Below are 16,017 nucleotides of genomic sequence, written 5' to 3' on the forward strand. Positions count from 1 at the left end.
TCATTTCACCTTGGACAAGTGGTTTAACCTCTCTGTACTTCAATTTTCTCTTTTATAAGATGGTGGTAACAATATTAACGAGGCCTATCTCTTGGTGTTGGTATGGGATTCAAAGAGTTTATATAGTGGTTATTTAGAATGATGCTTAGCATAGAGTATGCTAAAGTGAAAATGTTAGTCACTCAGTTGTGTCCAACTCTTTGTGACCCCACAGATTGTAATGGACTGTAACCTGCCAGACTTCTCTGTCTGTGGAATTCTCCAGGCAAGAATACTGGAGTAGGTTGCCATTCCCTTCTCCAGGGATCTTCCCAACCCAGGAATTGAACCTGGGTCTCTTGCATTGCGGGCAGATTCTTTACTGTCTAAGCCACCAGGGAAGCCCCAGAGTATGCTAACTTTTGGTATTATTGTTTGCTGTTGTTAGTTGCTTAGTTGTGTCCAACTTTTTGAACTGTAGCCCACCAAGCTCCTCTGTCCATGGGATTTCTCAGACAAGAATAATGGAGTGGGTTGCCATTTCCTTCTCTAGGGGATCTTCCTGACCCAGGAATCTAACCCATGTCTCCTGCTTGGCAGGTGGATTCTTCACCATCTAAGCTACCAGGGAAGCCCAGTTGGGGGGGTGGTGAAAGAATGTGATTTCACAGTGTCTCAACCTTAGGGAGTTGTTGCTGATGTATAAACATCTTTACGTTATGCACAAGACCTTGCAATTTTGTGTTCAGAGGATATTCTGTGTGAAGCCTCCCCCACTGCTTAATTCGCTTTCCTTCTCCCATCTCTCCTCATCCTCTTCAGCAGCTCCTCCTGCTGGTGTCTCACTGCCCTCCATCTGTCATGAGAACGGAGACCCTGCTCAGGTCCTTTGTTTGCCATGAAAAGATACGGACACACACACACTTACATATGTACTGGAAGTAACCATTCCCGAGTCATTAGGAACTGGAGCTTTCCTTATTAGAAAGAAGAGATATAAGTAAACTGCATCCCAATATATTTTCTATTACAAAGTTGTTAGATCGGTCCACTGAAAAATCCTACAAAGAATGATCAGCCCGGTAGCAATGAGAACCCTTCACATCCAAATTGAGATCTTCAAATAACGTTTCTCACTAAAGAACTGGGGATCCTAGGAATGGATGATTACAGGTGTGAGACAGGAAATGCACTGGGTGAGTCTGGAACATCTTATCGTGCCAGAAAGCAGGGGGCTACCAACTATCCTTGGGTCCATGTTAAAATAACTTAGGAGAAATGAGGATTTGCTCCTAAGTATTTCCAATGGCCAAAAATGGAAACTTTGAATATCAAAAGAATAATAACTACAATATATTGAAATACATCAACTATGTTAGAAAAATGTGAGCTCATAATGATATTTTAAAACAAACAAAAGAAGTCACTGGTTACTTTTAGAGGATTCTAGGGACCCAAATAATTATTGAGAAAATTGGTAAATGAAGGGAAACGAAGGAAAATATGGGGCATTTATTTTGTATTTCCTTTACCTGAATGTAACTAAAGAGTTGGTGTGGGAAAGATTATTCTTTATAAAACTATTCCTGTTAATAAATTCAGGAGGAAAATTAAAATTGGAGCATCACTGTTTTTCAACCCCTAATGGAATAATAGGGCTTCCCAGGCGGTACAGTGGTAAAGAATCAGCCTGCCAATGCAGGAGATGCAGGTTCCATCCCTGGGTTGGGGAGACCCCCTGGAGAAGGGAATGACAACCGGCTCCAGTATTCTTGTCTGGGAAATTCCACGGATGGAGGAGTTTGGTGAGCTACAGTTCATGGGGTCGTAAAGGAGCCGGACACAAGAAAATGTGGTATATACCTACAATATAACATTACTCAGCCTTAAAAAAGACGGGAATACCACTATTTGTGACAACATGGAGAGACTTGAGGGCATAATGAGAAGTGAAATGTCCAGAGCATAAATATAGCATAATTCAACTTATATGAGGTATTTAAAGTAGTCAAATGAATAAAAGCAAAGAATAGAATAGTGTTTACTAGGGACTAAGTTAGGTTTCAATAGTACATGAACCAAGAACTTCCAGATGTTCAAGCTGGATTTAGAAAAGGCAGAGGAACCAGAGATCAACTTGTCAACATTTGTTGCATCATAGAAAAAACAAGGGAATTCCAGAAAAACATCTACTTCTACTTTATTGACCATGCTAAAGCCTTTGACTATGTGGATCACAACAAACTGTGAAACATTCTTAAAGAGATGGGAATACCAGACCACCTTACCTTCCTCCTGAGAAACATGTATACTGGTCAAGAAGCAACAGTTAGAACTAGACATGGAAAAATGGAGTGATTCCAAATCAGGAAAGGAGTACATCAAAGCTGTATATTGTCACCCTGATTATTTAACTTATACACAAAATACATCATGCAAAATGCCTGGCTGGATGAAGCTCAAGCTGGAATTAAGACTGCCAAGAGAAATATCAATAATCTCATATATGCAAATAACACCACCCTTATGGCAGAAGGCAAAGAGGAACTTAGCCTCTTGATGAAGGTGAAAGAGCAGAGTGAAAAAACTGGCTTAAAACTCAACATTCTGTATGGCTGATTCATGTTGATGTTTGGTAGAAACCAACACAATTTTATAAAGCAATTATCCTTTAATTTAAAAAATTCATTAAAAAAAACTTCAACATTCAAAAAACTAAGCTCATGGCATCTGGTCCCATCACTTCATGACAAATAGATGGAAAAACAATGGAAATAGTGGCAGACTTTATTTTCTTGGGGTCCAAAATCACTGTGGATGGTGACTGCAGTCATGAAATTAAAATATTCTTGCTCCTGGAAGAAAAGCTATGACCAACCTAGACAGCGTATTAAAAAGCAGAGACATCACTTTGCCAACAAAGGTCTGTACAGTCAAAGCTACGTTTTTTCTAGTAGTCATGTACGGATATGAAAGCTGGATCATAAAAAGAAGGTTAGGTGCCAAAGAATCAATGCTTTTGAATTGTGGGAGTGTTGGAGAAGACTCTTGAGAGTCCTTGGACAGAAAGGAGATCAAAGCAGTCAATCCTAAAGGATATCAATCTTGAATATTCATTACAGGGACTGATTCTGAAGCTGAAGCTCCAATACTTTGGCCATCTGATGGGAAGAGCTGACTCATTAGAAAAGACCCTGGTGCTGGGAAAGATTGAAGGTGGGAGGAGAAGGGGATGACAGAGGATGAGATGGTTGGATGGCATCGCCGACGCAATGGACATGGGTTTGAGCAAACGCTGGGAGATAGTGAAGGACAGGGAAGCCTGGCGTGCTGCAGTCCATGGGGCTGCAAAGAGTTGGACATGGTTTAGCAACTGAACAACAACAACAGCAAAGAATGGATAGCAGAATTCCTCCTTTCCATAGGCCCAGAGTAAATGGGGAAGGAGTATTTGAGGTCCAGAAACGGCAATTGTTATTAATCCATGAAAGTGAAAAGTGAAAGTGTTTGTTGCTCACTTATGTCTAACTCTTTGTGACCCCGTGGACTGTATCCTACCAGGCTCCTCTGTCTATGGAATTCTCCAATGAAGAACACTGGAGTGGGTAGCTATTCCCTTCTCCAGAGGATCTTCCTGACTCAGGAATCATACCCAGGTCTCCTGCATTGCAGGCAGATTCTTTACCATCTGAGCCACCAGGGAAGCCCTGATAATCCATAATACAAAGTAAAGTGTACGGTTTTCATGAGTGACTGCAGGGGGTCATCACCTTGTGTCTCAAACTGTGCCAGTGTATATCCATATTCTTCTAGCTAGTGTTTCTTTAACTTTAACCAAATTCCAGAGGAGACTTTAATCCAAACAACACCAGTGTCTTAGGAAGAAGAGCATAGAAGGATGAAGGGAGAAACCGATAGAATTGTCTTCCATCAAAATTCAGAAAACCAAACATTCTCTGGATATATAAATGCTACATTTCATTGATCCTGAGGGAAAGAATTTTTAACATTTCAAATTTGGATGCATCTTGTAACTCAAGGCATCACCTCAAATGAGAAACACTAGTCCTTTGTGATTTTGGGGGGGATTATTTGGTTTTCTGCATTTCTCAGTAAGAACGTCTAGTCATCATAAGTAAGGCATCAAAATATTCAAACAAAAATCAAAACAGCTTTGAATTCAGAGTCAGGAGACCTAGAATTCCTGGTTCTGCCACGTTTGAGCTGAGTGGATTTAGCAAATCATTGCCTGTTTCTGAGTCTCTATTCCACAGATTCAAAACCTAAGGTGGGGTCAGCTGGTTCCTCAGACTTCCTTTAAGAGCTTTTGGAGCAGGGAGGGGGAGACAGGTGCATGTGGCTCCGGAGGTCTCCCCACCTCCTAGCTCTGTTCTGTGTTTTATCTTCTACAAAACAGACTTGTGTATTGTTTGTTTCTTTTTAAATTGAAATTTAATTGATTTATTACATTGAGTTAGTTTCAGGTGTTCAACAGTGATTCAGTATTTTTGCAGCATATATTCTATTATAGGTTATTACAAGATAATTGTTATAATTCCCTGTGTTATACAGTATATCCTTGCTGCTTACCTATTTTATGTAGAGTTGTTTATATCTGTTAATCCCATAACTCTAATTTGTCCCTCCCCACTGGTAACCATAAATTTGCTTTCCGTATCTGTGAGACAAAACAGACTTGCTTTTAAGTTTTCTTTTGAAGAATGGTTTCTGCTGTTAGGTAAGCAAAATTCTTTAAAAACCATCCAGTTGTCTATTTTTTCTTTCTTTTCTGTTTTTTTTTTTTTTCTCCTCAGCTGTCATTTTTTAACTGCTATTGTGGGTCTAAAGAGTTTGTGAATTTGTCACCAGATCTTTGTACTCTCCTTTGAATGATGTCAGTTGAGTTATCTTTGAGAAACAAGAGTAAATCATAGTGATTAGAAGTACAGATATTGGGTCAGTCAGACCTATCTGGAAGTCATCTTTGCTGTGTGACACTGGTCAAGTAATTATAACAATTGAGGTAATTTTGTTATCTTCTTCATGAAGACAAGAAGATAGTTTATAGAAAATGTTCACACAATGTCTGAGCAATGAGATCCTTTGCCATGAGCAATGACAACTATTTCTGCCCTTGGATAAGAAGTGGGCAGAGAGTCTTCTTTCCTCCTCATTCCTCCTCATCATTGTCGACATTGCAGCTCTACCCTCTCTGCTCCCATTTACAGCTCATAGAAAGTCTCGCAAATTCTCGGACCCACAGTCAGCTCCCACAGGACAGTCTCCACTGGAGAGGACCTTGGCATATCGTCGGGGTTATTATTCACACGGTGTGTGTATGTGTGCTACGTCTCTTCAGTCCTGTTCGACTCTTTGCAACTGTAGCCGGCCAGGCTCCTCTGTCCATGGGATTCTCCTGGCAAGAATACTGGAGTGGGGTGCCATGCCCCTACTCCAGGGGACCTTTCTGACCCAGGGATTGAGCCCACATCTCTTATGTCCCCTGCCTTGGCAGGTGGGTTCTTTACCACCAGTGCCACCTGGGAAGGCCCATTATTCACATAGTATAGGAGACCAATCCAGCCAATCCTAAAGGAAATCAACCTTGAATATTCATTGGAAGGACTGATGCTGAAGTGAAGCTCCAATACTTGGCCACCTGATACAAGGAGCTGACTTATTGGAAAAGACCCTGATGCTGGGAAAGATTGAGGACAGGAGGAGAAGCGGGTGGCAGAGGATGATATGGTTAGATAGGATCAGTGACTCAATGGACATGAATTTGGGCAAACTCTGGGAGATAGTGAAGGGCACGGCAGACTGGCGTGCTGCAGTCCATGGGGTCGCAAAGAGTTGGACATGACTTAGCGACTGAACAACAGCAACAACAAAATGAGTGAATAAGGAATTCCTTTCAGGCTGCTGCTGCTGCTAAGTTGCTTCAGTCGTGTCCAGCTCTGTGTGACCCCATGGACTGCAGCCTACCAGGCTCCTCCATCCATGGGATTTTCCAGGCAACAGTACTGGAGTGGGGTGCCATTGCTTTCTCCCCCTTTCAGGCTGGTAAGGGACAAAAAAATGCATACAACTGTGATAAAAGCAGATTGAGATTCAGTTTAATGGATATTTACTGTAGCTTGAGCCAGGGCACACGGGGTGGTGGAATGTATTCCCTGCCATTTAGGAGCTGACAAACCGGTAGTAATCAAGGTGGATACGGGAGTAAATGACATGCCAGAGAACTCAGAGCAGGGACTGATGGACCCCTGATGTATGTCTGAGAAGGTTTGCAAGAGGAAACGTTTGAACTTATCTTTGAGGAACGACAAGAATGATTGCCGGTGGGATGATGAAAGGGCAAAGGGCTTAGCTGGTAGCATGGCAACAACATAGAGTCCTCAAGAATAAAACAGCAGTAAAGAAAATCATACTCAGCACTGCTTCTTAACTGCTAGGTACTTTTTTTTTTTTACTCTTTAAAAAATTATTTATTTTTAACTGGAGGATAATTGCTTAACAATATTGTGTGGTTTCTGCCATACATCAGCATGGATCAGCCATGGGTATACATATGTCACCTCCCTCATGAACTTCCCTCCCCCTACCCCATTCTCCCCTCAAGGCTGTCACAGAACTTGTCATATAGGAATTGAGTCATACGGCGAATACAGCAAATTCGCACTGGCTGTCTAATTTTACACATGATAATGTATATATTTCAATGCTACTGTCTCTATTTGTCCCACCCACTTCTTCTCCCTGGGCTTCCCAGGTGGCACTAGTGGTAAAGAAAGGAAAGGAAAGTGAAGTCACTCAGTCATGTCCAACTCTTTGTGACCCCATTAACTCTAGCCTACCAGGCTCCTCCATCCACGGGATTTTCCAGGCAAGAGTACTGGAGTGGGTTGCCATTTCCTTCTCCAAGTGGTAAAGAACCCTCCAGCCAATACAGGTAGACGTAAGAGACCTGGTTTGATACCTGGGTCAGAAGATTCCCCTGGAGGAGGGCATGGCACCCTGTTCCAGATTCTCACCTGGGAAATCCCACACCCAGAGGAGCCTGGCTGGCTACAGTCCATAGGGTCGCAAGAGCTGGACACGACTAAAGCAACTTAGCATGCACGCTCCTTCCCCTACTGTGTCCACAAGTCTGCTGTCTATGTATGCATCTCCATTGCTGCCCTGCAGATAGCTTCATCAATACCATCTCTGTAGAAGTTTTATCAATACCATCTCTGTAGATTCCACATATATATATATATGCATTAATATGCAATATCTGTTTTTCTTTTTTTAACTTACTGCACTCTGTCTAATAGACTCTAGGTTTATCCACCTCATTAGAATCGACTCAAATGCAGTGCTAGGTACTTAACAAACAAAGCACTCTACATGGATTATTTCATGTAGCTTATTTAATCCTTAAACAAGACAATTTTTGTGAGGCAATTTAAAAAATATAATTCATTTAATTTTGACTGTGCTGGGTCTTCATTGCTGCCTTCGAGCTTTCTCTAGTTGGGGCAAGCGGGGCCAGTCTTCATTGCGGCGTGCAGGGCTTCTTAGCGTGGTAGCTTCTCTTGTTGCAGAGCACAGGCTGTAGGGGCACAGGCTCTCAGTATTTGCAGCTTTAGGACTCTAGGGAGTGATCAGTAGTTGTGACACATGGGCTAGGTTGCTCTGTGGCATGTGGGATCTTCACAGACCAGGGATAGAACTGGTGTCCCCTGCACTGGCAGGAGGATTCCTATCCACTCTACCACCAGGGAAGTCCTGTGAGGTGAATTTTACTTAAATCCTCATTTTATAGATGAGGAAACAGAAGCACTTAGAATGAAATATTTTGCTTAAGCTGGTAAGTGGGACAGCCTGAATTTGGATTCAGATGTTTATGCTCTTAACAAATGAGCATCATCAATAGTGAGGCCGGTCAACCAGATCGGGGTCTGGTTATGGCACACTGCTCTGTGAACGCCATGGAAATGATCCTGGTCCTTTCTTGTAGGACAGGGCTTCTCAATCGAGGTACTATTGGTATTTTCTCCTGGGTAATTCTGCACCACGTAGGGCTATTCTCTGTACTCTGGGACGCTTAGAAGCATCTCTAGCTTCTAAGCACTGGAAGCTCCCTCCTTCAGTTATGACAACCAAAAATGCCTCCTGACATTTCTAAATGTCCTCTGAGAGGCAGAGTCTCCTCCAGCTTGGAATCACCCCTGCAGGCAAGCTCTCACTGGTTTGCTACTCAAGACCAGCAGAGCAGAAGCCAGCAGCGGTTCTTCTACTGTGCACAAAATTGTCACCGGCAAACTCTCAGCTTGGAAATTGCTCATCTCAGCAGCTGAGGTCTTGATTTCCCCAAGGTGTCCCTCACAGCCACTGTCTGTGGGAGTCAGTTGGTTATAGGTCCTGATGAGGCCTTTCCTGTGTTTGAAGGAGGTGTGTCCTTGGACTCACCCAGGCCTGCCGGTGGCACAATTACATCTCTGCATGGTGCTTGCCAAAGCACGACAACTGGAACACTTTGATCCAAGGCTTGTTTCACTCTGACCAGAATCAGAACTTTTGAAACTTGGGCTGCATGGGCTGTATACCACAGGCTGCAAGCCTGTATATCTATTCATCTTTTCATTTCTTGGGCCAACATCCACAGACAACACTTCTGTAACCTTCTTAAAGGCCTTTTCTATGTGACTAGGGCTTTTCAGAGTCTGTTTGGGAGGTTTATCTACATTATCAGTATCTCTTCCTTTGAAGCAGGATCCTGGGTAGACCCAGCAGAGGAGTTCTGAGGTTGGGTCTAGATGATAGGGGCTTTCCTTGGTGGCTCAGGGGTAAAGATTCTGCCTGCTGATGCAGGAGATGCAAGAGACATGAGTTTGATCCCTGTGTTGCGAAGATCTCCTGGAGGAGGAAATGGCAAACCACTCCAGTATTCTTGCCTGGGCAATCCCATGGACAGAGAAGCCTGGTGCACTGCAGTTCATGGGGTCTCAAAAGAGTCAGACACGACTTAGCATCTAAACAGTGACAACTGGACTACAGGAGAAGCCAAAACCTTAGAAGGAGCAGACAGGGTGGAGTTGGGTAGAAGGCCCAAACTCAAAATCAGAAGAGCAGACCAAAGATTTTCCAAAATGGAGATGTTGAGCCATACTCTTGGATAGTGGGAGGAATCTGGGGTGATTGTGCATATCAGTAGCTGTCCTTTGAGGCATTATTTGTAAAACTAACATTTAATGGGCACTAGGTATGGACCAGGGAGAAGGCAATGGCACCCCACTCCAGTACTCTCGCCTGGAAAATCCCATGGATGGAGGAGCCTGGTGGGCTGCAGTCCATGGGGTCGCTAAGAGTCAGACACGACTTCACGTTCACTTTCATGCAATGTAGAAGGAAATGGCAAGCCACTCCAGTGTTCTTGCCTGGAGAATCCCAGGGACGGGGGAGCCTGGTGGGCTGCCATCTATGGGGTCACACAGAGCTGGACACGACTGAGGCGACTTAGCAGCAGCAGCATGGTATGGGCCAGACACGGTGCTTCTCAGAACAACCCCAAGTGGCAGGCTCTACCATTTCAGAATGGAGGTAGAGATGCTTGGGGAACTTGTTCAGAGTCACACAGCCTGGATATGGAAGGGCAAGGATGAGAACTCTGTCTGACTCCAGAGCTCAGATATGAATGACTAAGGTCCGTGTTGGAACAGAACATGCTTCGAGGGCATGTTCTTTGGCCCATTGGTAATTTGCAATGTGTTGTTTAATTTCCGCATATTTGTAAATTTATCAGGTTATTTTTTGTGATTGATTTCCAGTTTCATTCTGCTGTGTCAGGGATCATATTCTGTATAATTTCAATCCTTTTACATTTGTTGAGGCTTCTTTTACAGATTGGCTTATGGTCTACTCTGGAGAATCTTTCATTGTATGCTTAAGAAGAATGTGTATTCTGACACTATTGGGTGAAGCATTCTACAGATGTCAGTTAACTAGAGTTAGAGTGTTCAAGTTTTCTATTTTCAAAATCTTATTTGCTCTATGCATTATTGAAAGTGGGGATATTATTTTTGAACTGCCTATTTCTCTCTTTAATTCTGTTTTTTAAAATTTACTTTGGAATTATCTTGGATGTGTATGTGATGACAAATTGTGATGCTTTATGAGCTGACCATTTTTATTATTATAAAATAATTTTCTTTACATCTAATAACAATATTTTTCTTTTGGTCTATTTTGTCTGATCTCAGTGTAGCCACCACAATGTTCTGCTTGCCGCATGCATGATACATCTTTTTTCTCCCACTTTTTAAACATTCCACTTGTGTGTGTGCTTTCTGTTGCAGCTATTGAGTTGATCATTTTATGGCTTCACTCTGTTTGTATGGCAGATTACACATATCTTTTTTCTTGATCGGTATAGCTAGAGATTCATCATTTATATGGATCTTTTTAAACAAGCAGCTTATGGTGATTTTTCTCTATTTTTGGTTTCTTATTTCATTGATCTAAACTTTTCATTACTTCCTGTCTATTACTTTGGATTTCAGTTCTTATTTTTTATTAGCTAAGCTAACTGATCTTGGACATGTTAAAAAAGTTGACAATGTAAGCATCTGACTATAAATTTTTCTCTAAGCATGGCTTTATTTCTATCTCTCAAATTCTGATACAGTACTTTTCATTCACTTTGAAATATCTTCTAATTTTCCTTGTTTCAAGTTTTCTTTGAAAAAACTGTATTATTTTGATGTGATCATTTTCCTAGATATTTGGATTTTCCTGATATTTGTCAATTTTTGGATTTTAGTTTAATTCTGTAGTAGTCAGAGAAAAGAGATTGTATGATTTCCATCCTTTAAAATGTATTGAGGCTTTTTAATGACACAGCATGTGGTATACCTCAGAGAAGGCAATGGCACCCCACTCCAGCACTCTTGCCTGGAAAATCCCATGGGCGGAGGAGCCTGGTAGGCTACAGTCCATGGGGTCGCTAGAGTCCATGGGGTCGCTAGAGTCGGACAGGACTGAGCAACTTCATTTTCACTTTTCACTTTCACGCATTGGAGAAGGAAATGGCAACCCACTCCAGTGTTCTTGCCTGGAGAATCCCAGGGCCGGGGGAGCCTGGTGGGCTGCTGTCTATGGGGTCGCACAGAGTCTGACACGACTGAAGCGACTTAGCAGTAGCAGTGGTGTATCTCAGTGAATTTCTAAGCACACTTGAAAACTATCTATCTTCTGTTGTTTGGTTACTTGTGCTATAAATGTCAGTTAGATCAAATTGGGGGTAAATGCTGTTTAAGCTTCTATTAGACTTTATTCCATTTGATTTATCATCAACTACTAGAAGAAGCGTGCTGAAATCTCAAAATATGCTTAAGATCTGCTCAGCTCTCCTTTAGTTATATCAGTTTTTACTTCATGTATTTTGAGACTTTGTTACTCAGGATTTAGGATTGTGAGGTCCCTATACATTTAGAATTGTGAGGTCTTCTTTAAATTAAATAAATTAAATCTTTCCATTCCATTGAACTGTCCCTCTTTATCACTGGTAATATTCTTTGTCCTGAAGCCCATTTTGTGTGATGCTTATATAGTCACCCAGTTTTCTTATTGCCAATGTTTGCATCGTATAGCATGTTATATCCTTTTAATTTCCAAATGTAAGACATAACAGTCTATGTCTCTTCTCCCCAGGTACAGTACTGTTATAATCAGACAATCAATCAATAATGTCTTCTTTTCAGTTTTTTCTTTAAACAATTTCCTTTTAAAATTAAAAAAATTAATTGGAGGGTAATTACTTTACAGAATTGTGTTGGTTTCTGCCATACAGCAATGCAATGGAAATCAGTCATAATTATATGTATATCTCCTCCCTCGTGAGCTCCCTCCCCTCTCCCATCCCATCCCCTTAGGTCATCACAGAGTGCCAGACTGGGCTCCCACTATTACATATCTGTTACTTATCTGTTACATAGAAGCTTCCCACTAGCTAGCTGTTTCACACATGATGGTGTATACATGTCAGTCCACTTTCTCAGTTTGTCCTTTCTGCTCCTTCTCCTGCTGCATCCACAAGCCTGTTCTCTATGTCTGCATCTCTAATTCTTCCCTGTAAACAGGTTCATCAGTATTATTTTTCTAGATTCCATGTATATGTGTTAATGCATGATAACTGTTTTTCTCTTTCTGACTTGCTTCACTCTGTATAACAGGCTCTAGGTTCATCCACCTCACTAACTGACTCAAAACCATTCCTTTTAATGGCTGAGTAATATTCCATTGCATAAAAGTACAACAGTTTCTTTATCCATTCATCCATCAATGGACATCTAGGTTGCTTCCATGTCCTGGCTTTTGTAAATAGTGCTGCAATGAACACTGGGGTCCAATTGTCTTTTAGAATTGTGGTTTTCTCAGGGTTTATGCCCAATAGTGGGATTGCTCAGTCCTATGGTAGTTTTATTCCTAGATTGTGAGGAATCTCCATACTATTCTCCATAGTGGCAGTAACAATTTACATTCCCACCAACAGTGCAAGAGGATTCCCATTTCTCTACATCCTCTTCAGCATTTATTGTTTGTAGTTTTTTTTTTTTTTTTTTGATGATGGCCATTTTGATTGGTATGCAATGATAGCACATCGTAGTTTTGATTTGCATTTCTGTAATAATGAGTGATGTTGAGCATCTTTTCATGTGTTTGTTGGCCATCTGTACGTCTTCTCTGGAAAAATGTTTAAGTCTTCTGCCCATTTTTTGATCAGATTGTTTGTTTTTCTGATAATGAGCTATATGAGCTGCTTATATACTTTGGAGATCAATTCTTTGCTAGTTGCTTCATTTGCAGTTATTTTCTCCCATTCTGAGGGTTGTCTTTTCATCTTGTTTATGGTTTCTTTTTCTGTGCAAAAGCTTTTTAGTTTAATTAGGTCTCATTTGTTTATTTTTGCTTTTATTTCCATTAATCTAGCAGGTGGGTCAAAGAGGATCTTGCTGTGATTTATGTCAAAGTGTAAACAATTTCCTTTTAAATGATCAAACCTTGAGGAAAAATTTTTTTCCTTTACACAGATAGTTATTATTTAAACTACTCATACTCCTTTGAATAGACCCAAGTTTCTATATGGTATCATTTTATTTTTGTCCCCAAAACTTCCTGTAACCTTACTTGTAGTCGAGATATCCTCACTAAATTCTAGTTTTTGCTTATCTGAAAATATTTAAAATTACCATTCACCTTTGAAAGACGATTCACTGGATTTAGATGACACTTTTTCCCCTTTCGACACTTTTTCCCCTTTCAACACTTTTTCCCCTTTCAACGCTTTACAGATATTTTATTGCCTTGTATCCTGTATTGTTCGTGATATGAACTCTGTAATCATTCTTATCTTTGCTTCTCTGAATATAATGTGTCATTTTTACTAATGGCTTCTTTGAAGATTTTTCTCTTATCACTGGTGTATAGCAGTTTGATTATGGGGGTGGATTTTTTTTTAATTTTGCTTGAAACTTATTGAATTTTTTGATTGTGTATGTTTATAGTTTTCATTAAATATGAATAAATTCCAGCCATTATCACTGTAAATATTCTTTTCTGCCTTCCTTCTTTTTTCAGAGTACAGTTGCATTTGTATTAGACTTCTTTATATTGTCCCTTACTGTTATTGGAGCTCTGTTAATTTTTTCTATCCTTTTTTTTTTTCATTTTGTGCTTAAGTTTAAATACTTCCTATTGCTATGTTTTCAGAGCATACTGACCTTTTCTCTCTCCATTGATGTCTAATCAGTTATTAATACCATGCAGTATTTCATTTCAAATGTTCTCTTTTTCAGGTCTAGAAGATCCCATTGGTTCTTTTTTATTCCTTCTATTTCTCATCTCATCATTTTCACGTTTTCTCATACATTCTTATATACCAATATAGCTTTAAAGTCCTTTCATTATCTACATCATTTCTGGATCTAATTTTATTGGTGAAGAGATTTTTGCCTAGAAATATCTCTGCAATTCTCCCTTTGCATGAGTTGGAAATGCAGTTTCAAGTAACCGAATACTAGACTAAGGGCAACTTAAATAAATAAATAGAGGTTTATTTGTCTCTTAAGATATCTGGTGCTAACTCAATAGCTCAATAATGTAAGGATTGCTGTTATTCTTTTGGTTGTTTTACTTGTGTTGGTAACTTCATTGTTCCAAGAAAACCTCCAGGCATCACAGTTTGCGTTAAGTAGGAAAAGCATCATGTCTCAAATCTATATATATTTTCCCTCAAATGTGTTGGTTTTCTAAAAATTCAGCCAAGTGATTTTCCACCTTACTGGCCAGAACTGAGTCACATGACTTCTTCCAGACTAACTACTTGTCAAGTCAAACAAAGTTACCACAACTGGTTTAGACCAATGAGAAATCTTCTCCTTGGGCTTGTAAACTGAGGCTCTGATTAGCCAGGAGATGAGTGGTGGGGAAGAGACACCACAGTGTGCCTATGCTCTGTGGCGGCACAATGTCAAGTTCAATATCAGAATGGCTTTTGATATCATCTGGTAGGAAATTAGGTGGGAGAGAAGAGAGATAAGAGTAATGTGTGTAACCTCCGATTCAAATAAATAAAATTTCAGAAGTAAATTATAAGACTTTTTGAAAATGTTTAGGTTTTGTGGTCTTTTCTGCATGCTTGCATGCTAAGTTTTCTCAGCTATGTCTGACTCTTTGTGACCCTACGGTCTATAGCCCGCCAGGCTCCTCTGTACATGGGATTCTCCAGGCAAGAATACTGGAGTGGGTTGCCATGCCCTCCTCCAGGGGATCTTCCTGACCCAAGTTTCAAACTCGCATCTCTGATGCCTCCTGCACTGGGAGGTGAGTTCTTTACCATCAGTGCCACCTGGGAAGCCCAACATAGAGGCAGTCGATTGGTGAGATTTATACCAGCTGAAGCGTCTCGTGACGCACAGGGTAGGGAGCATCACAGTAAACTGAAGAAAACTGATACTGGTGAACTCCTGTTTCTTGAAAGTTTTTGTTGTGATTTGTGTGACCTTCAACAAAGTGACCTCTCTAAGCTTCAATTTCTTCATCAAAAACTAGAAATAAAAGCATGGCTTTTGTGGGAGATTAGGGGAGATACTGTATCTAGCTAAAAGCCTCAGTTCTCAAAGACTTAAGTGTCAGAGCCACTTTATACCCTTAGAAACTATTGAGGACTCCAAAGAGCTTTGCTTATATTTCTAGTAGCTATTGACCTTTACCGTATCAAAAATTAAAACAGAATTTTTAAAAAAATATGTGCTTAACTTATAAACACAACAATAAAATGCATTGAACAATAAAATAACAATATTTTCCAAAACTAAAAAAAAAATTTGAAAAGACTGGCATTGTACTGTTTTCTTAAATCTCTCCTGATTTGGTAGAAGACAGCATGATTTTCCTGTTCATTTCTTCATGCAATCTGTTGTGATATCACGTGACATGTAGGGTCTGGAAAACTCCACTATACACTTGTGAGAGAATGAGAATGAAAAAGTCATTTCAGTATTACTGTGAAAATAGTTTTGATCTCACAGACTTGCTTGAAAGTATCTCTGGGGATCCCTGGATAAATATTGAAGCCTGTTGGTTAAGAAAATTACCAAAGGGAACTGTGAGAGGAAGTGATGAATGAGGAGATTGGGACTAATAAATACACATTGCTGTATATAAACTAGATAACTATTGATAACAAGGATCTACTAAATAGCACAGGGAACTCTACTCAATATTCTGTAATATCCTATATGGGAAAATAGTCTGAAAAAGACTATATATATCTTTATTACTTATATATAAAACATATAAATGTGTGTGTGCTAAGTCATTTCAGCAGTGTCCGAATCTTTGCGACCCCATGGACTGTAGCCTGTCAGGCTCCTCTGACTATGGGGATTCTCCAGGTAAGAATACTGGAGTTGATTTCCATGTCCTCCTCCAGGGGATCTTCCCAACCCAGGGATTGATATATATATAAAACTGATTTATATATATTATATA

The sequence above is a fragment of the Bison bison genome, unplaced genomic scaffold, assembly GCF_000754665.1.
Source record: "Bison bison bison isolate TAMUID 2011002044 unplaced genomic scaffold, Bison_UMD1.0 scf7180017864379, whole genome shotgun sequence".
Classification (NCBI taxonomy): domain Eukaryota; kingdom Metazoa; phylum Chordata; class Mammalia; order Artiodactyla; family Bovidae; genus Bison; species Bison bison.